Source organism: Macaca thibetana, chromosome 17, assembly GCF_024542745.1.
Source record: "Macaca thibetana thibetana isolate TM-01 chromosome 17, ASM2454274v1, whole genome shotgun sequence".
Taxonomy (NCBI): domain Eukaryota; kingdom Metazoa; phylum Chordata; class Mammalia; order Primates; family Cercopithecidae; genus Macaca; species Macaca thibetana.
The window spans coordinates 9,242,206-9,268,649 of NC_065594.1; the positions used below are offsets into that span (position 1 = coordinate 9,242,206).

At 45.7% G+C, this 26,444-nt stretch overlaps 1 protein-coding gene and 1 long non-coding RNA gene across 3 annotated transcripts in view; one reads left to right on the forward strand and one right to left on the reverse strand.

Annotated features, from left to right (window-relative positions):
- LOC126940780 (uncharacterized) overlaps positions 1 to 13,194 on the reverse strand; it is a 29,785-nt gene extending 16,591 nt beyond the window's left edge. Inside the window, exons 1-2 of one of the 2 annotated variants that reach the window (XR_007720908.1) lie at positions 12,453 to 13,194; positions 6,681 to 6,758 (exon numbers count right to left, since the gene is read on the reverse strand). This is a non-coding gene — a long non-coding RNA (uncharacterized LOC126940780). The other variant, XR_007720909.1, reaches the window with a different exon arrangement.
- The window catches only part of ALOX5AP (arachidonate 5-lipoxygenase activating protein), a 734,005-nt gene that overhangs the window by 84,971 nt on the left and 622,590 nt on the right, over positions 1 to 26,444 (forward strand). The gene's annotated exons all lie outside the window — the stretch shown is intronic.

Sequence of the window (26,444 nt, forward strand, 5' to 3'; positions counted from 1 at the left end):
GGGGACCCCAAAAATGGCCTGAAGTTATAGGTGCTGACATGCAGCCACTGCACCTGCCCTGACATTGGGCAGATGGGGCCTTGATGCTCAGATCCACCAGTGACGACAGGATGGCCTCAGACAAGTGGTTGCCTCTCTGAGCCTCAGTCTTCTCACATATAAAATGGGAATCCTGGTCTGCTATGGACTAAACTGTGTCCTTCCAAGATTCATATGTTGAAGCTCTAACCCACAATGTGACTCTCTCTGGAGATAGGGTCTCTAGGAGATAATTATGGTTAAACGAGGTCACAGAGTGGGACCCTAATCTGATAGGAGTGTGGCTTTATAAGAAGAGGAAGAGAACTTTCTCTTTTTCTTTTTCTCTTTCTTCTCTTTCTTTTTCTCTCCCTACCTTGTGAAGACACAGCAGGAAGGTGGCTGCCTGCAAATCAGGAAGAGAGCCCTCACCAGAATACAACCGTGCTGGCCCCCTGATCTCAGATTTCCAGCCTCCAGAACTCTGAGAAGCAAATTTCTGTTGTTTAAGCCTACCTACTAGCTTATATTAATTTGTCATGACAGCACAAGCCAACTAACGCACCATCTCACTCAGTTACTTGGAGGATTAAGTGAGAAACACAGCTACCTGCAGCAGCCAATAGTAGGCACTGGGTAACCAAGATAAGGCAACCTCCTGTGTCCCCTTTTCTTTGCTCCTGGCCCTCCCCTATCTCATCTGGAAAACCCTTCATCATTTGGCCTTGACACACCTGTTCAGCTTCACCTTCTGCCACTCCACTCCATGCATGGTTATAATAAATGAATGCAGCCATGACTTTGCACAAGCAGGTCCTTCCGCTTAGATCACCTCTCCCTTTACTTTCTTTCTACACACCACACACGTGTGCATGCATACACATACACACCCTCCACATCCTCCTGACAGACTTCTACTTATCTTTGAAGACTGTCTCAAACAACACAGCACAGCTGCTCTGTATCATCCCCCCCATGCATTGAGGCTGCGTGTCCATACCTCTCTGCCCCTGTTACCCACACTAACTTGTGCATATGTTGGGAACACACCTGTGGCAGGCCCTGTGGACAGGTGCTCTGGGGTAGCTATGGTCCTCCCTTGCTCTCAGAGCTGGGTCCTTTGTAGCAATGAATCATGCCTGCCCTGAATCCTTGCAACAATTTCCTTCCCTCAGTCAGGTGTTGGTCCAGGGTGTTACATGACCTGATTTGGCCAGTAAGCTGGAAGAGAAGGCCAGGTTTTGCCCGAGAGATGGATGCTTTCACATGCGAGTGAGACGCTCAACCCTGCAGGGGTCATCTTGTCACAGTGAGTGACCCGAAGAGTTTCAGCGATGCCAATGCATTGTTGAACTGCTGACACAATTGTGGAATCCCTTACCGCCACGCTTCTTGTTAAATTAGGTGATAAATAGCTATATTAGTTAAGTCATTGTAAATTAGAAACTCTGTTAAACACAGTGCCCTCCTCACGTTACTGTTACGGAGATTGAGTGAGGCTGTGGCCCTGACCCAGTGAGTTCTGATTGCTGAGTGCCAAGAAAAAGTGCCAAGGCTGTGCTGACCAGAACAGCTCTGGACTGCTTCACAGGACATGTCTGTGACAGAATGACCTAACATTTCATCATTGTGCTAACCCTCACGAAGATCTGTAAAGTACCTAGTGTGTGAGGGTGGCCATGTTTGACCTGAGTCAAGAATTCCTAACTTGACTAGAAGGTAACTCCATGTTTTATTCAGTTTGGGCTGTTATGACAAAGTACTGTAAACTGGAGGACTTACAAACAAATCTATTTCCCACAGTGTTAGAGGGTAGAAGTCTGAGATCAGGGCACCAGCATGGGGCTCTCTTCTGGGCTGTAGACAACTGATATGATTTGCTGTGTCCCCACCCAAATCTCATCTTATAGTTCCCATAATCCCCACATGTCATGGGAGGGACCCTGTGGGAGGTAATTGAATCATGGGGGTGGTTACCCCCATGCTGTTCTCATGATAGTGAGTGAGTTCTCATGAGATCTGATGGCTTTATAAGAGGCTTTTCTGCCTTTGCTCGGCAGTTCTTCTTCCTGCCACCATGTGAAGAAGGATGTGTTTGCTTCCCCTCCCACCATGATTGTAAGTCTCCTAAGGCCTCCCTAGCCGTGCTGAACACTAGTCAATTAAACCTCTTTCCTTTATAAATTAACCAGTCTTGGGCGTGTCTTTATTAGCAGCTTGAGAATGGACTAATACAACAGCCATCTTCTTGTCTCCTCATATGGCAGAAAGAGAGCAAGAGAGTTCTCTGAGGTCCCTTTTCTAAGGGCATTAACCCCATTCATGAAGGCTCCACCCTCATGACCTAATCCCCTCCAAAGGCCCCACCTCCTAACACCATCACACTGGGGGTTAGAATTTCAACACATGAATTCTGGGGCAGGGGACAGGACACAGCCTTCAGTCCATAGCACCTCATGAAGGTATGTCTCTTCTAATGTTTCTTACTATTCTCCTCCCTTGCTCTCTTTTTATTCTATTTTTATTTTTATGTTTTTGAGACAGAGTCTCGCTTTGTTGCCCAGGCTGGAATGCAGTGGCACAATCTCAGCTCACTACAATCTCCGCCTCCGAGGTTCAAGTGATTCTCCTGCCTCAGCCTCCCGAATAGCTAGCATTATAGGAGCGCACCACCACGCCTAGCCAATTTTTTGTATTTTTAGTAGCAATGGGGTTTCACCATGTTACGTATGGCTGGTCTCAAACTCCTGACCTCAGGTTATCCGCCCACGTTAGCCTCCCAAAATGCTGGGATTACAGGTGTGAGCCACCACACCCGGCCTATATCTTTAACCTCCCAAAGCTTCCATTTTTCTTACATGTAAAGTAGGCATGATCATAATCCTGACTTTGTAAGGTTTAGAAATAACATATAAATCATTAGCATTGGGCTATCCATGAAACAGGCACTTAAGTTGTAGAAACTGTCATCACTTCCAGTTGTATGAGTCTTAGCCTTGTGACAAAATTGTGAAACAGGCCACTACTATCACTTTTAGACTCAAGGATCACGGACGCCTTGTTCAGTGGGACTGGAGAAGCAAACCAGGGATAAATTTGGTGCTGAGCTCGTGCAGCAAGACCCAGACCCCGCGCTGCTGTTCAGACCAACGTCCCCTCCTGGTGAAGTGAGTTGTAAAAAGACATCCAGGTTGGAGCCATAATTAGAAATGACTGAGAGCCATAAGTGAAAACAGCAAGCTTTTACTCATCAATAGTGGTCATTTATTTCAGAGAGAAAAGACAGATTTCAAAAGACATTGGAATTGGAAATGCATCCAGGATCCTCAGCCTGAGTGCTGAGAAGGTGTGGAAGCGTAGCCTGACATTCCAAACTGGAAGCCGTCCCTCCTTGCCAAGCAAGGTCACCACCAGGGAACTCCTCCCAGCCTCCAACAGCCCCGTCACTGGGAACCCTTAGCCTCTGTCCAGACACCGCGGGCCCAGTTTTCTCAAGGAGACTCCTGGCATTTCAAAAGCAAACCATCTTTCACTTTTCTCTCCTGGATGAAAACGCTGATTTTTTTAAAAAAGCTCCTTTTAAAGAGATGTCCATTGTGAACATCCTTACACCTGCACAAATACACTCATCTGGCCAGTTGCTGTTCAGTAAAACAGTGCCAGAGACAACACTCACCTACACTCCTCCACCTCTTGTCCTGTCCCCCTCCTCCCCCCACGTTAGGTTGGGGCTGCAGGACTAGTGTGGCCAACGAAATCTGAGCAGCAGTTTCGGGCTCCCGCCCAGGCTGAGGTCATTAAGAGCTAGCCTGGCTCTTCCATCTCTTTCTTTCCCTGTCCTGGAGGCCTCCATCTCTCTCATCCTCTGCAGAGGAGTAACTGCAAGAAAGTGGAGAACCACCTCACCCACATCAGCTTTGAGAGTGAGATCTAAACCTGAGACTTGAAAGTTTGTCTACTGTGGCCACTACCATTAGTACCCGAACTAATAATATAGGGTCAGTTTTCAGACAGCCCCTTTCACATTCTCAGAAGCAGATGCAATTTTCTATCCCATGCTCACATCTCAAGCTTGTATGGAGCCTCCACTGTGTGCCAGGCACTGCTGGCATGGGGATTAAGAACGTGAGTAAATCCCTCCCCAACCTTCCCTAAAGGATTGTGCCATCTATTAGGACAAGACAGACACATAATGAGCTCACACTCCTGGACAGATCTGTCTCGATGGTGTGGGCAGAGTAATGATCTCTGAGGAACTGTCTCCCAGCTCTCATTTCAGCAAATCCAGAGTAATCACGGGTGCTAACAGGAAACGTTAGTATTAAAGAGTGTACTTTATTTGGTCAGGCATATTTTATTGAATCACATTCAATTAGGCTATTAATGGATTCTTAATTCTTCATTTAATGAGCACATACTGACCCAGGCACATTCCTGGTGGAGACAGACCCCATCCCAGGAAAGACAGAGTCAAGTAGAAGTTCAATAAGCAAATAAACTCACAGGAAAATGTGTGTTCTCTCGAGTTATGAAATCAAAAACAAAGCAGGCTTGAGGGGTCATTTGAAACCTACTAGGTTGTTTAAAAAAAAAAAAAAAAAGTGTTTGTATAAAACATCTGTATTAGTTTGCTAGGGCTTCCATAACAAAATACCACAAACTGAGTGGCTTAAACAAGAGAAATGTATTGTCTCACAATCCTGGAGGCCAGAAGCCCAAGATCAAGGTGAGGGCAGGGCTGGTTTCTTCTGAGGACTGAGGCAGCCTCAGCCCCAGGCCTCTGTCTCCAGCTTCTGGGGCTTCACAGGCAGTCTCTGTGCTCCTCAGTTTATGGAGGCTTCACCCCAACTCTGCCTTCATCTGCACGAGGTCCCTCCCTGTCTGCACACTTGTCTCTGCGTCCAAATTTCCCCCTTTTTTATAAGGACAACAATCATATTGGATTAGGACCCACCTTAATGATCTCATCTTAATTTGGTCATCTGCAAAAACCTTATTTCCAAATAAAGTTACATGGAAAAGCTCTGGTGGTTTAAGCTTCAACGTCTTTAGAAGACACAATCAAATCCTAACAATACCAGCTCTGGCGATACTGAGTTGAAACTTGTCTGCTCACACAATGATGTTTGTAGCAATAAAAATAGCTGTAAAATGTTAGGGAAGCAATATGGTAATGTGCAGCAGTAACTATCAAGATGAATAGCCTTTGGCCGACAGGCCCCACTCCCAGGGATGTATCTCACACCTGCCGTGCAGGTCAAATCAGGATGTTAGTCTCCCCAGGGGTACACAGCTGTGAGTGGAAAGGACTCAGCGCTGTGGGTTACAAACATTTTCCTACATCCACCATTTTAATCATATTTCAGTATATGTATATTTTATAGTCACCATTTATAGCCCTCAAATGTGCATTTTCTATTGCTACTAGAACTTTGGTGGGAATGTTTGAAAAGATCTGTCTTCAGGAAATAATTCAACATAAGCCAAAACCTCCAGATACAAAGATGATTACTGCAGCATTATTGCTATTCCCAAACTAGAAACAAGGACCCATTCCAGCTATTATTTGCCAAGCACCTTCTGTCTGTCAGGCATTGTGCTAGGGCCTGGGGATGCAGTGGTAAAATGGCATTCCTAGTCCCTATTTGCAAACAGCCTGTGGGTTCCCATTGATGAATGATTTAATACATTATATTCTTAACATGTTAGCATAACATGCAAGCATTAAATGGTAACTAAGAAAAATGTAAATACATTTAAAATTAATAAAGATTTCATTGAAAACGGCATATTACACTATAACTATTTGAAATATGCATGCTTGTTGACTTTTGTCTGTTTTGTTCACTTCTGTATCCCTGATGCTGAGAACAATGCCTGGCATGTAGTAAGAGCTTAATAAAACTTTGGTACTGACCAACATGGTGAAACCCCGTCTCTACTAAAAATACAAAAATTAGCCAGGTGCAGTGGCGGGCGCCTATAATCCCAGCTACTCAGGAGGCTGAGGCAGGAGAATCACTTGAACCTGGAAGGCGGAGGTTGCAGTGAGCCAAGATTGTGCCACTGCATTCCAGCCTGGGCAACAGAGCGAGACTCTGTCTCAAAAAAAAAAAAAAGAATTTGGTGAACTGAATCAATGTACTGAGGACTGGGACGTTATACGCAAAATAAAAATAATAAAAAGAAGCCATTGTTGTACTTGGGTCATAGAATCATGAGTATGTTTTCTTTTTTCCAAAAAAAAATTTTATGCAGCTGTTACTACAGTTTGTTGAAAATAAGATAATAATTAAAAATAAATCCTAGATGTGTCTAGTATTCATATATCAAGGGAATGCAAATCCTGAAAAAATTGAAAATAAAAGCACTATGGCTCCAGGACTGCCCCCTCAACCCCCCACTGCCTCCAGGAGGACGCCATTGCAGGGGGCAGAGGTTAACGTGAGAAGTAATGAGCCCAGGCTAAGAAAGTGTCGGGTCTCAAGGAAGGGCTGATTCTCCAGACTTTCTCACCTTGCATGCCCAATTTCTCTTCTCCAATTATCCTAATGTTGCACTGGCTTCTGCCCCACCCTTATTTTTTCTTACTCTTCTAAAAGAAGAGTGAGACTTGTTATCCCATGATGGAGTGACTTTCAGACAAGTTTAGGAAAGCCTACCTTGAATAAGGAGCTGGTATGGTCAATTAGTTGTGACAGGAAGATGGCACTGCTAATTCTCCTGGCAAAATGATATGCCTGCACAAATAAAAACCAAAATGAACTCTCAAAGTCCCACTGTCCCTCCCCAGACAGTCAAATGACTCAAGTCAGAAAGCTGGTGGTTCTCCTGGACAGCTTCCTCCCTCCCTCCTGCCTGCCAACATACACATAACCAATCCTTCCCCGAGCCTTCCGGATTCTGCCTAAAAGAATATGTCTCAAATTCTTCCACTCTCTTCACTCTACACCATCACCTGAATCCAAATAGCCTCAGAAAATCTCACCTGGATTTCTGCAACACCCACTAACTGGTCTCACTGTTTCTACTATTGGCCTCTCTGATCCATTTGCTACACAATAGACAAAGATATATTTTTTTAAAACACAATGCAGATTACGTCACTCTCCTGCTCCATGTCACTGCCTTCAGTGGTGCCCATTTCACTTGGGATAAAATACAAAATCCTTAACATGGATGCAAGGCACCTATGTTCTACCCCCATCTGACTCTCCAGCCCTTCTTCCTGCAGAACTGCCCCTCATGCACTTCGCTGGCTACACTGGCCTTTTCAGTCTCTCAAGTTGAGTCAAGCTCTCCTGTGCCTCTTCATAGAGGTTAGAAATCCCTGTTACACTTTCAAATAGGACTCAGGACTTTTATTTCATGCAGTTATCTAAATGCATAAATTTCTTGTTTGTGTGATTATTGGTTATTGGTTTAATATCTGTCTCTCCCATTAGCCTACAACCTCTATGACGGCAGAGAACATGTCTGCTTTGTTCGCCACTGTATACCCACCCAATGCCTAGCAAGGTATCGGCTCATGGTGAGCCCTCATCACATATTTGTCAAATAAATTATTAAGTGAACAAACCCAGATATCAGTTATATCACAAGAAATATTTCCTGGTTATGCCCTTAATCTGTTGCATCCAAATTTATTCAAGAGTTACATGATGAAGAGCAAACAAAACACATAATTCTTTTGCTAACGTGGAGGATGCATTCCAAGGACATACTTCTTGGTTTGACAGTTCATTTCCAGAGGCAGAAATATTGCAGGCAATCAGATGTGGCCCAAGGCACTAGACAAGGGTTTATCTTGCAAACATCATGAAATACTTTATAAATTAGGCAATTTCAGGCTGCAAGGGATAAAGACATACTCAGCTTGTCTCAGTGGAGGTCTATCAGTTAGGATTCTTAATATTGCATGTGACAAAAGACCTAATTCAAGCTGCATTAAACAACAAAGAGGATGTATTGGCTTCATAACTGAAAAGTCTAGACACAGGACTGTCCTTCTTCAGGAAAGGCATGATTCTGTGGCCTACTGATGTACCAGGGGACAAGTTCCCCTCTGTGGTTTACTTGCCAGCCATGCATTTCTTTGACCTTAGGTTGCACAAGATCATTCAGGTTCTCCTTTCATGGAAATAAAAGGGCTGCAGCCACCCACCCCACCCTCTCATCCTCACATCCCCTGAGCTAGAGAAGAGAGCATCTTTCTTCCAGAATCTTCTGCAGTGAGTCTCAAACCTGACTGATGAGCAGAATCACACGACAAGCTGATTTCTAGAGTCCCATGCCAGCATCTCCACCCAAACTTGGTGTATCTGGTATATGGCCTGAGAATCTTCAATTCTTGAATATCCTTTACAGAAAACTCTAAAGGAGAAACCGAAATTGTCCCATAACTCCACCATTCAGATGACACTTACTGAAGTTCTCCACCAAAAGTAGTCAATGCACAAAGTAGGAAAATCAAGCAGTACTGAATGAAAGGTAAGAACCTATCTTCCCATCCTTCCCTGAAAGGTGCCACTGTTATCAGCTTCTTGTAGATATTCCATTGAAAAAGAATTTGTGCATTTACCAAAGTATATGGTGTATCATTTTAAAAGCTGTGTGGAAAATGGATTACACCATTTATACTGTTCTGCTGCTTGATTTTTTCATTGCACAACATAACTCAGAGACTGCTCTATATCAGCAAATGGAGTTCCTACTAAATCTCTTTAAAAGATTTAAGAGTGTGCCACAGTTTATTTATCCGGGTTCCTATTGATGGACACTGAGGTTGTTTGCTATACAAATAACGCTGCCATGGGCATCCATCCTTGTTGACATTGACACTCTTTTGTGGGAAATTTCAGAGTCAGCTCCTATCAGTAGAATTGCTGGGTCAAAGGTTACTCATGCTTTAAAAATGTTGGTGTATGTTGACAAAATTCCTTTAGTTGAAATTTCCTAGTCTGGTCTCTATTACCATTTGGAACTTCACAAATGGTGCCCTTAGTTACATATGGGTGTCTTATGGCGCTACGGGGTGGGGGTGCTGGTAATCAATGTTTTCAAAAGTTCATCATGTGATTTAGAAGCTCAAGCAGGTGTGAGAGCCACCGCCCCACCTTGTCGCACAGGTGCCAAAATCCACCAAGGTTGCATTCACTGGCATCTGCTTCCATACTCTCATAACAATGGGCATCATGAAACTTCATAATTTTTGCTAATCAGATTCATGAAAAGTGGGCTGGCATTGTTCTGATTTGCATCTCTTTACTTCTGAGGAAGGATGAGCAGCTCTTCACGTTACTTGATCATTGGTATTTCTTTTCCATGTTCTGCCAGTTCAGATTCCTGGCCCAGCATTGACTGAGTTGTTTGTATATTTCTTATTTATAGACATTCGTTGCAAATTAAAGAAATTAGTGCGTCTTCCATCTGTGCTCCAAATACTGTTTTCCCCTTGTTTATAATTTCTTCCGACTGATTCATGAGTTTGCTTGTTTAGCTTTACAGAAGGTTTTTGCTTCGTTCTGTTTTAGTATGGTAATATTTTAAAATCTTTGGTCTTTACGGTTTCTGGAGGAATCAAGTTTTTAAAACTCCCCAGATGATTCTGATGAGTTTGAGAGTCACTGTCTTACAGGATATAAATAAGGAACAGAATACAGTCCCTACCCTTTGGGGTTTACAACTGTATGGGAGAAAGACGAGCTTATACATAAAAGAGAAGAAGGGATAAAGGGCACTGAGAAGTTTCAAATGAACCATGCAGATTCTTGGCTTGGCATCAAGAGCCTGCCCACTCCACGCTCCTCTCCTCAGCACCCTTCCCTCTCAGATCCTTGTGGAGAGGAGTGGGAGATCCCATCAGGCAGCAGAAGGCAGAGAAAAGTCAGCCACACAGTGGAGGGGAGGTGGCAAGGGCGGCAGCGCAGAACAGTGATAGCAAAGCCTTCAGGCCTGGGAGCACAGGCTCCTGGTCTCAGAGCGCTCTTAGAGGCCATCGTCCCCCTCCTACCTCCAGGGTCCAGGAGGCCTAACTGCAGGGATGGCCCTGCCCTCTTCTGGACATGCCGTGAGATAGAGTCCTTTCCTCTTCTATCTTGCCCAACCTTAGACAATCAAGTAATAAAAGGAACACCTGAGTCAGTTTTTGCTTTGTTCCATTAGAAATTCTGAGAAAGGTTGGATTTCCATGGGTTTCAGTGGGGAAAGGAGAGCATCAAGTTTCATGGAGGGAACCAAAGAGAGTTCCAGCCTGGGGCCTCTGGAGGGAAAGAACTGGTTCTCACTCAACCCCCGTTTCCCTCACAGCTTCTAGAACAGGGTCCTAGATTAGATATACTGCATCTTGAATGAATGAATCAATCAATGGGAATGTATTTGAGCTGGGCCTGGAAAGACTAAGGATGAGGACCATTTCTTTCTTTTCCTAGTGAAAAAGAGTGTCTGACACACAGTAAGTGCCTAATAGTGTTGATGTGAATTATCAGGGGAGGTGAGGATGATGGTGTGAGCAAAGGTGCAGCATTAAGAACACGAAAATCACATTCACAGGACAGTGAGGGTAGCTTATTTAATGAAAGAGTCTGTGAAGAAAGTACACATAGAAAAACAAGTTGGGAGCCTCAAATGCCAGGTAAGGAAGGTGGAACTCTGTCTACAGGTAGAGTCACTGATGACTGTGTTCAGGCTATGACATGGTTAAAATCAGTGTTTTAGGAAGACTTGTTTGGTGACAAAAAGCAGGATGGATTAGAAGTTAAAAGGAAACTCAAAAACACATTTGCTTATTATCGTCTTCTTCAAAAAATGTAGTCATATTCAGGACATTAAAATAATCCAATAATATTGATTCAATTATGAACCCAATAATAATATTTGATTATGAAACATAAGAATAAACCCATCACCCCACATGCGACCTAGAGCCTTGCCAATACTACCAAAGATACCTGTGCCTGATACCATTTGGTTTGGGTGTGATTTCTACACAAATCCATTGGATTGACTTTCTTCCCTCCATCTGATTCTAGTCTTCCTGAGGTCCAAGAACACCTTCCAATTCCAGCTCCATCGTACCTGGAGTCCTCCCACCCTAGCATTCAGGATGCACTACAGGTAAGATGAGAATGAGCATGTGATGATGAATAACAGATCACTCAGGATTTTGAAATGTATAAGTAAAATTATTTTCTACAGCTTTAATTACGGTGACTCATGCAATTTTGGTGTAATTAGCCTTTTATTCTTACTCATTTTAATTATGAAATAAATATGCAAATTTATGCTAATAGTATAGTTAAGCAAATTATCCACTGCATTTGAGGAAGCACTCAGGCAAATTTTAAAATGGGATCAGAGTTCTGACAGTTACAGAAATGGACATAAAAACAATGGGCAGAGTTCCCTGAATGCACAGTGAACACGGCCCTAGAGATAGAGCTTTCATGAACATGTGCTGAGACGTTCCGAGAGAAATGAATTTTCCCGTCCGTTCCTGCTGGGCCTCCTGGATTCAGATCCAAGCCTGTATCTCTGGGTCTGCTTGTGTGCTAAAGCTCCCAAGGATATGAACTGAGCCAGACCACCTGTGTTCCCAGGCTTTCCAGAAACACAAGGGGCAATGTGACTGTTGTCTAACTGTCAGTTACCGTGTACTGCTTCTGTGCACTGGTGTTCCGTAATCTCACTGAAGCTGCGATGCCTGCGGTCAAGACTCAACCAGGGGTGGAGTTAAGAATCACCACCCAGCAACAAGAGTCATCGCAAAATAACTGAAGTTCCTTATATGCATTCTCAAATGCTATAACAGAGACACGTGGCCCACAGATACACTTCCTTAAATTTCTTTCCCTTTCCATCTATTTTCCTCATACTCCAGCACCTCTCTCCTCAAGGTTTCCTGAAGAACTCCTCCCCAGCCATAGCTTAAGTAAGCAGAGGGGCATTCTGACCATGAAGGCCCCCTTCCAGGGCAGCAGAGGGCGAGTCAGTTGAGATGCCAAGCCCTCTCTGATGGGCAGGGGAGCGAGGTCCGGGAACGCTCATGCACGACGCATTGTCATTGCATCCTCACTGTTGACTTTCATGGATGTGTCAGACCATGAGCCTTGGCAGTGGAGAAACCAGGCGTCTGCAGACAGAAGCCCAGCCATAGAATAGCAAGTCACACAGGCCTGTATTGCCTCACAATGCAACACGTATAAGCGGCTGCGGGACTCCCTGAACTCAGCACCAGTGATGAAATCTGTCAGCAGAGATGTAAAGAATCATCTGATATGGCCGGGGGCGGTGGCTTATGCTTGTAATCCCAGGGCTTCAGGAGGCTGAGACAGGAGGATTGCTTGAGGCTAGGAGTTTGAAACCAGCGTGGGCAACACAGTGAGATCCTATCTCTACAAAACATTTAAAAATTAGCACGACATGGTGGTGTACACCTGTAGTCCCGGTTACTCAGGAGGCTGAGGCAGGAGCCTAGGAGTTCAAGGCTGCAGTGAGCCATGATGGCACCATTGCACTCCAGCCTGGGCGACAGAACAAGACTTTATCTTTAAGAAAAAAAAAAAAAGGAAGCAGGGGAAATCATCAGATATAAATAAATGTTAAGGTTATAAACCCAAGCATCACTAGCAGCTACCACTTTTAATAAATCTGAGAAAAACACCCTCCTTTGCTGGCTCAGAGCCATGCCCAGGTTGTCTTTAGCTGTGGCCATGTCTCCCAGCCACCCCCATTGCTGCCATCTCCGGGGTTGTGCCCCTCCCTCCTCACTGTGCCCTATTAAAACAATCATCTGTAAAGCCACAAAGTGAGGGCTCAGACTAAACCTTGAACACATCCTTGTAAACGCATGGGCTGGCCTCCAAGGCAGTCCTGTCCCCTGCTGGGACACTGCCCACCCTGTAGCTCCTACCCTCTGCCGTGTTTCTCGGGTCCATTTTTGCGGCTGGCACAGAGAGGGGCAGCTCCAAGTGAGACGGGAAGGTGAAGTGGGCTGTGAAAAGAGACTCCCTCCTTCACACCTGAGGATTTGATCTTACCCAGATCGCTTTTCCCTCACAGAGAAACTCCCCTGGCCCGGTTTCCCATATTGATCTAATCAGCAGTCCAAACACAATTTCAGGACTGTCAAAACAAGACCCGCAGGCCTGACATAGACAATTAACATAAGTCAAGGCACCCCACCTGCCACATCCTGTCTCTCCCCGATGTCTCGTCAGGACGTTAGCAAAGCCAGTCCCCGTTCCGGGCTGCAGTATCACCAGGAGCACGCTGTTGAGCGGGGGACTCCTGACATGAGGCTGGAAGCTGTAATTACCCAGCGTATAATTTCGTTGCTAAATGGATTGTTTACAAAGGTGTGCATGATGAAATCACAGGCATGGTAGAGCAGAGAGGTAGGCGGGTCCGGGAGCAGGCAGGCAGTCATTAACGCCCCACCTCCCTCCAGGCTCCCACCTGCCTACTGCCGCCACCACAGCAGACTCTGACCTCGCTGAGTCACCTGGGCCTCGTGTTCCATGATGTTCAGGAAGTACCTGGCCTTCCTCCCTGAGGTTTCATCTGGTAATAACCCCAGCAGAAGCAGACTCACCTTGGCACGGCACTGGGGATGGAGTTCTGACGTCACAGGCCCTTGGGGTTAGCCTGCAAGGAAAAGGAGCCTAGCAGAAATCTTAGTGGCCCAAGAGGCCAGAAGGGGAAGTCAAAGTCACAGTTCATTCCAGGCAGGTGCTCCATGGGGGTCCCTCCAAAGGGATCAGGCCTGGAGCATGGGCCGCTTCACACGTCCACCCGCAGCTGAAGCGAGGAAATCGAAGACCATCTCATTAAATTTGCGGGGAACATAAGGAGGAGGGGAGAAGGGACATTGCCTTCTCGGCACAGTGGCTGAGATGTCAAAGAGTCTTTCTAAGATCAGAAAAATGACTTGTCAAAAACAAGCTGACACGCAATAAGGACAAGGAGAGGTGGCCCACTTGAAAATCTGCAAAAAGCTAAGGACACAGAATGTGAATAATGGGATAAACATACAAAAGCCCAGGAGGTCAGATTATATCTCAGCTCAGAGGTGACTTTGTAATAAAACACTATTGTAAAACAAAAAAGCGTAAACTCTAACATAATTTATGTATGTGCATTTATGCTAAAAGAATTTAAGAAATTAAGAATAAAAGAATTTACCAAGAAATAATCATTCTAGTGCTAACAATCCAAACTTTGGAAAGGCATGGGAGAATCAGACAGGGTCTGTGAACAGGAAACAAAAATGGCAAAGAGATGCAAAGTTCCAAGAGTGAAGAAACGGTAACTCATTCAAAAGCATTCAACGCATTCAGGTGTTCATGCTACACAAAGGCAGGTGCGAGGTGGTTCGGTCCTGACAGCACACTCGCTGTTCTTGGGAATCCTAGGCAACGCGGTGCTAATTTCTGTCTAACACGGGTCTTTCTGGACCTTATCTTAGGAATTTAGTTAATAAAGCACTGAGATATTATTAACAGAAGTTTCACTTGCAGTGTGGTCCCACCGGCCCTGCCAGAAACCCACAAAAACACTGGTGGCTGGGCAGTCACAACCAGCTCCCCTCTCTCTGTGACAGCAACACTCAGCAGATATTCATGGCACCCCCTGGACTGCAGCGTGATGGAAACCCTGAGCACTCATATGACAAACACGATGAGGTCTGTTCCAGCCTCGCAGAAGTGAGTGGTAATAAAGGAAGCTACAAGAGTATATGGTAAATTCCAGCCAACATCGGGGGCCTTGAGGATGGACAGGACAACTCTCCACTTTAGCAGGAAGGCAAAACATGACTGGCAAGACCCTTTCATTTCCAGCAGCCACAGAGCAGCCTGAGATTGTCCAGAAGCCCAGAAGCCGCTCTGTCCAGGGACCTGCCCCGTCATCCTCCCAGGCGGAATGAAGGCCAAATAGCCCAAGAGACGGCCATGTAGTCCAGCCACCGACCTCTTGTTCCATCCGGCCTGACTGCTGACTCTGAGCATGTGGTCCAGAACATCCCAGCCTGCCCCCTGTTGAGTGAAGAGTTTGGGTCTAGTCCCTTCTCTCCATTGTCCTCACACAGCTTCTAAATTCCTGCCATGGAGATGCAGGGGCCAGTCTCAAGCTACTACTAAGACAGATGAGACCCTTGCTCCCTTCCGGTGAGCCCAGCCACCTGCAGGGTTCCCGCTGAACCTTGCTGCTTCGTCTCAGAGGATCCTGGGTCTGCACATGCGCAAACAGCAGCTGGACTTCGGCAGCTTCCATTGTGAAGGGAGGAGCCACGAAGACGGAAGGAGGGGGCAGCATTGGTTCCTACGTCCCAGAAAACATCAGAAACATGCGCCTGATGCACATGACTCCATCCATCCTCTCTCCACCCACAGGAGGAGGGCTCCTAACACCAGCCACACTGAACAGATGAGGCAACTGAGGCACAGACTACTCACAGGGAGCTGGGAAGACCTAGGATTTCCCGCGGGAGGCTGGCACCAGAGTCTGTGCTCTGAACCATGCTGCACACTGGCATCAGGTGAGCACGGCACTCACTGACTTACTGTTCAAACCTAAGGTGCTTCAGTGTGAATTCATTAATCTCTCCATTCATAAAAAAGTCAAAATAAATGAATAAAAACATTTATCAAGTACCTGCCTTATGCCATTCATTTTGCTGGTAGTGGAATCTTTTATGTGAAATGAATACCTTTTGAATGCCACTAGTTTTAATCCTCACAACCAATAAGGTAGGTAGTATTAGTAATTTTCCCATTATCATTATTATTTGAGACAGAGTCTCCCTCTGTCATCTAGGTTGGAGTGCAGTGACAGGATCACAACGCATTGCAGTCTCAACCTCCTGTGTTCAAGGGATCCTCCTGCCTCAGCTTCTAGAGTAGCTGGGACCACAGGTGCATTCCGCAACATCTAGCTAGCTTTTTTGTTGTTGTTTCTTGTTTTTTGTAGAGACAGGGTCTCACTGTGTTATCCAGGCTGGTCTCAAACTCCTGGCCTCAATCAATCCTCCTGCCTTGGCATCCCAAAGTGCTGGGATTACAGGCTTGAGCCACTGCACCCAGCCATAAATTTTTTCACTTTAGAAAGAAGGAAATGGAGGCTCAAAGAGTTCACCTATGAACCCCACTTTGCTTGGACAGTGATTCAAACAAAGGCTTGCTGGAAAGAGCCAGCCCCTCAAAGGGCTGACAGAAGACAGTTTAATGAAGAGATGATTTACAGAGGCCTGGGGAGGCATAAACAAACCAACTAGGGCTAGCAGAGTTGGAAGCCGTTTCACCCTGAAGCCTGAAGGGGCAAAGGCAGAAAGTGGTGTTCTAGCAAACCAGGGAGAGCTAGCAGCAGGGCGCGGGGCTGCCTAAGTGGAGCTGGGGCCCCAGAAGGACCCACCACTGCCAGCAGGGGGAGACACCCTCACTTCTCTCCCTTCCATCCAATGGCCAAGCCCAGCTAAGAAGAGGGCAAGAGAGGGGAACAGGGACTGGAGCATGTCACAAAGAACAGCCTCTAGGGGTCTGCACAGGGTAGAGAAGGACAAATAACCAATGGGGAGGGGAAATAGTTGGAGACCGTCCAGCACGAATGGTGAAACATGGAGCCAGGATTGGGAATCACTGCACAATCCAGCTTTTCCCAGTGAGTATAAGAGTGCAGAGCGCTCTGTTAAAAGATAAGCCTGATGTGACTCTAGACCCCATAGACTAAAGACAGTATGGATGGTTTAGGAGAACATTTTCAAGTAATGCGTAAACCATTTGTTGTCCTGCCCTTTCCTTTGTACACTAAGATGGAGGAGACACCGCTGTAACCTACAGCCCCCCTCTCCCAACCTGGCAATACCCCAGGGGAACAAATGAATGAGAAGCTGTGGGAGTCATTTCTGTAGCAATATCCTGATGCGGCACGGCTCCAAACCCAGAACTTAAATTAAGGTGCAGCGCCACAGTTCTTGGCCTGGGGAATTTGGCATAAAAAGCATTACAGGTCACAAACACCTTTTCATCTCCTTCTCTGCGGAAGCCCCTCTTTTTCCAACATTGTGCCATACAACTCAATTGACACGGTGCCCCGCCTACAGACATGCTAGTGTACTCAGCAGAAACGTGACACTTTGCTCAGTCACTGCGGAGGGAGAGCCTGCACCTGGGAGGCAGGGAGCCCTGCGGGAACGAGGGGAGGAGGAGATTAGGGAGCACGTGCTCTCCCAAAGAGAACAGCCACTGAAGATATTTAACAGAAAAACGAGAGCGCCTGGTAGTAATCATTTCAGCATCAATCAATTATGATTCCTCGATTAGATTACATACTGCTCATTACCATTAAAAAACAAACAAACAAAACCCCTGACTTTTCCATTAGAGTCAGAGCAGTAGGTTTCATTTTGATTGAAGAAATCCAACTTCAAGAATGACCAAACGCATACCAGCTGAGCCTGCAGACATTTTGTTTCCTCCCTGCCTCTACCCGGGGCGTCATCTAGCGTCCACTGGCCGGTATTACACTCTCCTGCCAACCTAAGCCTTTTCCTCCAGAGTTGGTTTCAGTAGAAAATCATGAGACCTGATAGGAGAAAAAAAAAATTGGCCTCAATGATAGATATTTTTCAAAAGTGGTTGAGCAATAAAGACTTCCCATTTATTGGATTTCACACATGATTTTGCTTGAGCCAAACCAAAGACTCATGACTCCTAAAAAACAATGAATAGACAGTGTTTGGACATTTTTCTCAGGGCTCTCTGTTTTTAGGAAAGATGTTTATGTGCAAAAATAAAAACCTGACTGATTTACATACGGAATAGGAACACACATTTTTCGAGGTGTGGCATCTTACAAGTAACCTTTACTTGGACCCCTCTTAGGAGCTGAATTTTACCCCTTCCCCCCAAAAATATCGTGTTGCCGTCACAAACCCTAGTGCCTCAGAATGTAACTGCATTTGGAGACAAGATCTTTCCAGAGTTAAGATGAGGTCTTAGAGCGGGCCTTAATCCCATCTGACTGGTGTCCTCATACAAAGAGGAAATCTGGACATAGACACGTGCATGCACAGAGGAAAACCCATGTGAGCACACAGCAAAAGGCAGCCAGGAAGGCCCAGGAGAAACACGCCCGGACTACATCTTGATCTCGGACGTCCAGCCTCCAGAACAGTGAGAAAATCTACGTCTGTGGTCTAAGCCACCCAGTCTATGATATTCTATTATGCCTAGCAAACTAATATAAACTTTCCCCACCCCCTAAGCCGGGCAAATGTTAGGTGACTTTGATGCTAAGAGTGCCTGAAGCAAACTCTTTATCTCCTCGTTTTATACACAAGGAATCTTGAACCGCTCTTGAACCCGGAAGTGTCTGGCAATTTCTTGGGGATCCCACTTTGCCCACTCCTCGCCCCCGTCAATAGGGGAGTTGTTACCTCTTAAACTTCTCCAGGAACCTCTCCTCTCTGGGTGGAGGTTAAGGGGACTCAGACCCGTCCTCAGTCGGGGAGTTAAGTGACAGGGCTGCTGCTGGCCCAGCCTAGGTATGTAAGCTTTGGCAAATGACCAGGCCTCGCTGAGCCCTGATTTTATCCTCTGTAAAATGAGAGTGATCAGATTGCTTGGAGCACGGAAGGCGCTCAGTGCGGGGCTTAGCGCGGGTCTGGCTCATCGTAACTGCTCTCACGTTCAACGAGCCACTCCCTAGCAGGAACGTGGACCCGAGAATTCCCAGACTTCCTCTAGTCAGTGTTTAGAACCCCGCCCACCCTTTATCTTCAAAGGAGAAGGGAGAGCAGTGGGTTACAGGAGTCAGCTTTTAAATATCCCTGCTCTCCCTTAACCACAGACCCTGGGGAGTTTCCCCAGCTGAAAACGAAGTTTAGAAAATTGCTTGCAATGACCCGTGATTTCAAGGGCCCCAGTGAATGATAGACCTATTGAGGATAGGGCCCCCTGGCTGGAAATTTAGAAACATTTTGTTTTTGGGAGAGGAAAAAAAGGGCAGAGAGGCATGAGTGCTTGCAGGGGATGGCTCTGGAAGGACACTGCAGCGAGGCTGCCAGACTCTTTGGAACCGCAGCGCCGACGCAGCCATTTCCCAGGGAGATCAATCCTCTGGCAGGTCCATTTCCTCCGCCGCGCGGGCGGCTGCGGGAGGCGGCGGCGGGAGCCATTAGTGACTCTGTGACCCTGTTCACCGAGTGCGTCCCCGCTCAGGTGCTGGCTGCTCGGCGCCGCGCCGTCCACCCCCGGCTGGGGCAGGCCGCGGGGCCCAAGCTGGTGGAAGCCCCTGTCGCTCGTCGCCTGGCTCTGCGCCAGGCCCCGTGCCCCGGGCTGCAGGCCGGCACCTCCCGAGCCGCAGCGCCCAGTCAGGGGAGCGCCCCAGCAGCAACCTGCAAGCCTGAGTCAGCCCGCGGCGCGTGAGGCGCGCGCACTGCGTCCCCGCGCGGCAGTCGCAGCCAGGCGCTGGCCCGGAGCGCCGCGTCCGCAGACAGAAACCACGGCTCCCCCTGGCGGACACCCGTTCCCCAGCGCTGGGCTTTCCCCTTCCGTAGCAGAGGGGAAGTTTACAGCTGAAGATAGTGGACGGATTTTCCCAACAGAGGGCTTGGTGGCAGGATTCACACAGGTTTAAAGAATGAAAGAAAGGAGATGTGATAGAAAGGAAGAATGTTAAGGCCTGGAAAGTGCAGGCAGAGAATGTTATGCACCTGCATGTTGTGAACCCAATGGCAACGAAACACTTGTCTGCGGGGCAAATGTAGCCGCGTTGGCTCTTTCTCCTGCAACCACGGATACTTTGGCAAGGAATGAATGAGTTTTACATGCAATGTTTTCTTAAATATACTAAATACATAACAGTGACCTTCGCAAAGGCTTTTATCTGGAACAAGGAATGAATAAGGGTAATGAATAAGAAAGTTACATTAAAGCACCATGGAACACAGTTTGAGTAACTTTAAAAAACTTTAACGAAAACAAATGATAAGTAAAATGTCTTTATATGAACATCTGAAAAAAGCTTATAACTCTAAATGGCAACCTTAATCCAGCTGCTGTAGTCAGGCTGCTATAGCAAAATACCCTGACTGGTAGCTTATAAACAATAGAAATTTATTTTTCACAGTTCTTGGGGCTGGGAAGTCCCAGATCAAGGTGCCAGGTGATTCAGTGTCTGGGGAAAGCCTGCTGTCTGGTTCATAGATGGTGCCTCCTAGCTGTGTCCTTACCTGGGAGAAGGAGGAAGAGCGTTCCCTGGGATCTCTTCTATAAGGACACTAATCCCGTTCATCAGGGTGACCTAACCACTTCCCAAAGGCCCTGCCTGCTAATGCCATCACCTTGGGGTTCAGTTTTAACATGAATTTTGAGAGGACACAAACATTCAGACCTTAGCATCAGCCTTGTGTTTTACTCCCTGAATACAATATAAAAATGTGGAAATGCCTGGGAATTTTGGCCGTCTAAGTCAGACAGTTAGTCTTGTGACATGGACTCCCTCTTGTAGCTTACTCTGTGTGTGGACATCTGTTCTCTTGATTGAGCACAGAGTAGAATTTCACAGAGGCTGACGCAGCAGCAGTGATCATTCAGACATTTCTGAATGGAAGGCAAAAGAAGGAGGAGGAGGAGAAAGTGAATACCAATGGCTTACTTTGCAAAGTAAATTGACAGATCCTTTGTAGACCAAATCAGCAAGGTTGGGTTGTGTCCCTCTGGGCCTGGGTTTTCCAACTTTTGTAAAACCAGGAGAGGCAGAGAAGCTAAGACAGATGGTGGGTCTCCTGGGAGGTTCAGGGCCCAGCCGGCCTCAGAGGAAGTCTCTTCATCAGCACTCGGCAGCAGCAGCGTGGAGACTGTCCTCCACCCTTCCTGACAGCCACCGGCTTGGATGGCCCAGGCTTTCTTCCCATCACTCAGTTGTCAGAGCAACAGCTTCTGGAGGGAGCCAGCCCACGGCCCTGCCATTATGTTTACCTCATCCCAGTGGCAGCTGGGGGCAGGTAGGAGGAACAGAAACAGGTTGAAATGGATCCAGGGAGCAGAGATGGCTCACAAGTGCAGATAGGGAGTGATCTTAAATCTACATAATTTGGATGAGAGACAGGATAGGCAAATGCTTTAGGCTTTGTGTTAAGCCTTTTAATTCAAGTCATCAAGTGTTTACAAGTGCTTTCTAATTAGAAAGGACAGGGAATAATTTGAAGACAAAGAATGAAGAAAAGAAGATAGTTTGCTACCCATATGTTGGTGAAAGAATAACTTTTCTTATCTAATTGGGCCAAACCAAACTAAACACCTAACACCAAAGACAGCAAGCAGTATCTGCATTATTATTTAGCAAATATTAAAGAGCTCTTGTGGCCAAACATTCTTAGTGGAAGGAGTGGAAGTCCCAGCATCTTTGTTTATACAAAGACATATGGAAGGATATTTTATAGTAGTGGTTCTCAAAGTGTGGTTCTCAGACCAACAGCAGCAGCAGCACCCGGGGACTTAGGTATACAAATTCTCAGGTTTTGCCCCAGAACTACTGAACCTGAAACTCTGAAGATGGGGCCTGGCGCCAGTGTTTTAGCAAACCCTCCAGGTGATTCCGATGCACTCTGAAGTCTGAGAACCACTACCCTTATCTTATCTTCCCTGGTGTGTCAAATTTAACTAGGTTTAAAAGTCAGAGTAGATCTAAAAGAATCAATTTAAAATAGGGCTTGGAATATAAGACATAAAGCTTGAAAAATACCAAATCATCACTCCCAACTTCTCTCCAGTGCAAGACGCCCTGCATAAATCAGCATGGAGACTATGAGAAGAGTCAGATAGGACAAAAGGGGAAGGGAATAGGTTCAATGGCACCCAGAGAGAGGCTTCCAATGATGTGCTACAGGGCTCTGCTCGCTGAGTCAGGCTTACTAAACCTCTCCATGATCACTAAGACTAAACAAATACCAAATTTTAAAACTATGAATTTAATTAAGTTGACAGAAATCCCAACTGTTTGATAGGTCTGAGAAAATGTATTAGTCCATTTTCACACTGCTATAAAGAATACCTGAGACTGGGTAATTTGTAAACAAAAGAGGTTTCATTGACACACAGTTCTACAGGGCTGGAGAGGCCTCAGGAAACTTACAATCATGGTGGAAGCTAAAGGGGAAGCAGGGCACATGTTACATGGTGGCAAGTGAGAGAGATAACACACGCAGGGGAAACTGTCACTATTAAACCATCAAATCTCATGAGAACCCCCTCACTCTCACAAGAACAGCATGGGGGAAACTGCCCCCATGATCCAATCACCTCCAACCAGGTGTATCCCTTGACACATGGGGATTACAATTCCAGATGAGATTTGGGTGGGGACACAGAGCCAAACCATATCAGAAGATATCAACAGAATTGGAACTGCAATTTGAAGCCAACAGTGTATCATTTATTTGAGATAACATATTGTCAGGACCAAGTAATCAACAGCACCAACACAAATGAATTAGGGTCTGTAAAGACAATATATTTAGTAAGCACCAATGCAAATGAATTAGGGTCTGTAAAGACAATATACTTAGTAAGCACCAATGCAAATGAATTAGGGTCTGTAAAGACAATATACTTAGTAAGCACCAATGCAAATGAATTGGGGTATGTAAAGACAATATACTTAGTAAGCACCAATGCAAATGAATTAGGGTCTGTAAAGACAATATACTTAGTAAGCACCAATACAAATGAATTGGGGTATGTAAAGACAATGTACTCAGTATAAAAGTCAACAATTTGATGTGACCACCAGAAACACTAATGAGATGCTAGGCTCTCTTACAGAAGTGTTGTCTCTTAAGGGGCATGTGGTAGACTGAAAAAAAAATCCCCTCCTCTCAACTAAAGATATCTAATCCCTGGAAGTGGGGAATGTTCCTTTATATGGAGAGAAGGGGAAGGAGGTCTTCACAAGTTTGATTGAATTAAGGATGTTAAGATGGGGAGATTATCCAGTTGGGTCCTAAACGCAATCACATGCATTCTTATACCAGAGAGGCAGAGGGTGATTTGACCACACACAAAAGAGAAGGAAATATAAAGACAGAGCAGAGGCCAGCATTTGCAGATGCTGGCCTCAAAGATCAGAGTGATGCAGTCAATGCATGTCAGCAGCCCCCAGAAGCGGGGAGAGGCAAGGAGCAGATGCTCTCCTGGAGCCTCTGGAGGGAGCACAGCCCTGGTTTGAGTTCAGTGATACTGATTTTGGAATTCTAGTCTCCAGAACTGTGAGAGAATAAATATCTGGTTTCTTGGGTTTTGTTTTTTTTTTTTTTTTCAGATAGTCTCGCTCCGACACCCAGGCTGGAGTGCAGTGGTTAGATCTCGGCTCACGGCAACCTCTGCCTCTCAGGCTCAAGCGATTCTCCTGCCTCAGCCTCCCGAGTAGCTGGGACTACAGGCACGTGCCACCATGCCCAGCTAATGTTTTGTATTTTTAGTAGAGACGGGGTTTCACCGTGTTAGCCAGGATGGTCTCGATTTCCTGACCTCGTGATCCGCCCGCCTCAGCCTCCCAAAGTGCTGGGATTACAGGCGTGAGCCACCGCGCCCGGACAATATCTGTTGTTTTAAGCCACTATGTTTGCAGGAAATTTGTTATAGCAGCACCAGGAAACTAACACGGGGAAAGAGAAGAGAGTTCTGTTTCATTCTTCACTTGATCATACTGCGTTTGGTTCTGAGCAACACAATTTGGGAGATACATTTACCGAAAGAGGCATTATGAGTTTTCTGAATGGTCCCAACAGGAAAACTTAGGATTCCTAGTTGTAAGATGCAAGGTGACAAGTTTCAGCTTAAAATAAGGAAGCACTGTCTGGACGAAGAGGGAACAGACAGCCTCAGAAGACAGTGACTCCACCACGGCTGAAGGTATTCAAGCAGAGACTGTGCAGCCATTTGTTAAGAATGTGAATATTGTCAAGAGAATTCAAGCCCTGGGGCAGGGTGGATTCAATGCTGTGTAAGATTCTTTGAACCCAGATTCTGAGGCTGGGTGATTTTGCGGCCGTTCTCAGCTCTCACTGGAGCCTAGGCAGACAGGAAGAAAGAAGGCACACAAGGTTGTAAAAGTCTGAGCGTGCAATGATTAAACCCAGGCACGGATGTGGCTTTGGAGATGGAGAGGAAGGAATGCATTTTTTAAAAGGTTTTGGAAGCTTAAGTAATCAGTCTTTGGCAGCAGCTCGAATTTGGAGAGAGAGCATTTATGAGGTGCCTCCTAAGAGCACTGACCCAGGAGCCATGGGCAAAATAAATAAAATGGACAATGATCCCCAAGGAGAAAGCAGAGCACACTTGTAATCGTTAGGAAATAAGGTTCCAATCATGATTTTTAAAATACGGATAAAAGGGTAGAAACAAAGGGATCAAAGAAGGCTAGATTCATCAGTTTTTGGTTTTGTTTTTGAGGAAGCAGGCTTTGAAAGGTGGCCAAATCTAGTGAAGAGAAGAGCAAAAAGCACTTTGGAAACTGGAGAAAGTGTGACATTAGCGGAGGGGTGCAGGAGGAGCATGAATATTTGGGGTGGAAGCATAACACATGTTGGTAAGGATTGTGTGGACAACAGTAGGGAAGGGTTTGTATCCTCATGGATAAGAGGCCCAGACTCAGAGACCAGGCTTGAAGCTAAAGCTGCAGGTCCAACCATGAGGAAGAGGTTGTGCAGGTGCAAAGCACACAACATGTGGTTGTTGTCACACTCAATTTGAATGCAGCTGCAATGTCCCAGAGAGGATCTTGGGGGCCTAGAGGTGGGGAAATGCTTCTTATACAAAACATTAGAAGTGCAAAGCATAAGGGAAAAGCTTAATGAATCTGAACACATCCCACTCAAAGGGTTCTATTCAAAGAAGAACAAGGTTATGAGACAGATGACAGATTGGGAGGAGACACTTGCAATGTCAAAAATAACTAGGAAACAGTATCTAAAATATGCAAGAACAGTGCAAATCAACAAAAATGATGGAAACCCCCTCTGCTCAAAAAACAAAGGCCCAGAAGAGGCAATTTGCAGGAGAGGAAACCCCCCCCTGAGTAATAGGCATGTGAAGAGATGTTCAAACTCATTAGTAGAGAAATACAAATTAAATAGCAATGAGATATCACTTCTATTCACTCAACTGGCCAAAATCAGGAAGCTGGATAATGTCAAGTGGTGGCAGGGATGTAGGAATGTTGGAATTCTTGGGCCTTGCTCAGGGTTTGTAGACTGGTACAGCCAATTTGGAGAGCAATACTTCATCAAATTAAATGTACCTATCTTCTATTTCCCAACAATACCACCCCTGGACATGAATCGTAGAAAAATCCTTCCACACACCCTAAGGGACCATGCATGAAGAGACTCGCTGCAATTCTTTCTGTGGCAGTAGGTGTCGTCCATGGAGGTGGAGGAGCACAAGTGCAAAAGGTACACTCTGAAATATCTTATCAGAGTTGGGAGGAATAGACTACATACACACGCGGCAACATGAATGGAGCTTTGAAAGGATAGTGTTGAGTCAAGAAAGTGAGAAGTGATGAGCTAGAGGATGTTTGTGTGCCTTCAATGACATGTGCCTTTAAACACTTTGTTTTTGCTAGAACACATACTGATAACTACAAACATGGAACACATTAGAATGGTTGCCTATGAGGGACAGGAGAAAAGAAATGGGAAATGGAGGCCAATAAAATAAATGCCTGCCTGCATGAATGAATGAGATGGGGCTCTGAGGAGCCAATGATCCAGTGCATCATGAACTGAAGAGTGTGGTGAACCCAACCCTCTGCTTCTAAGAGCAAACTAAGCAGAACTCAAGTGCTACATCCATTGCCAAGGCAATTCTAGACCTGAGTGTTAAGTAGATGACTTATGAGCAGTAGTAAAGAAAGTGATACCATGAAGAGTCTATTATGGGTTATAAACATAAATATGACACAACATTTTGAATAAATTGTACAGAGCTACCAAACTAGAAGGTCAAGGAAGTTCGTTAGACATAGGATTGCATTTTTAGCAAAGCGTTGGCATGATCCCTGTGAAAAGGAGGACTACATGTGGGCAGAGTAAGTAGTACCAGATACAGAGTGAAGCAACTAAATCCAGTAAAGCTTTGTTCATGATTTTAATTCGTCTAGAGCTGTGACTCCTAAGAATGTTCAAGTTTGTAGTCTTTGAGAACCTTATACAAGTTTTGATCCCTCTTCCCAGAAACATAGACATTGGTATATGAAAAATTACATGCACAATATCTGGTGTGGTGGAGTATGAGCCCTTAGAACCACAGTTTTGGCCTCAAGCCAAAAACTGAGTTCAAGGACCAAGTTTGTAACCCAGTATAGCCAACATTAAGACTTGAATAAGAATTTCTAGGAGTAACATTTGTGTTTCTAAAATGTCTTCA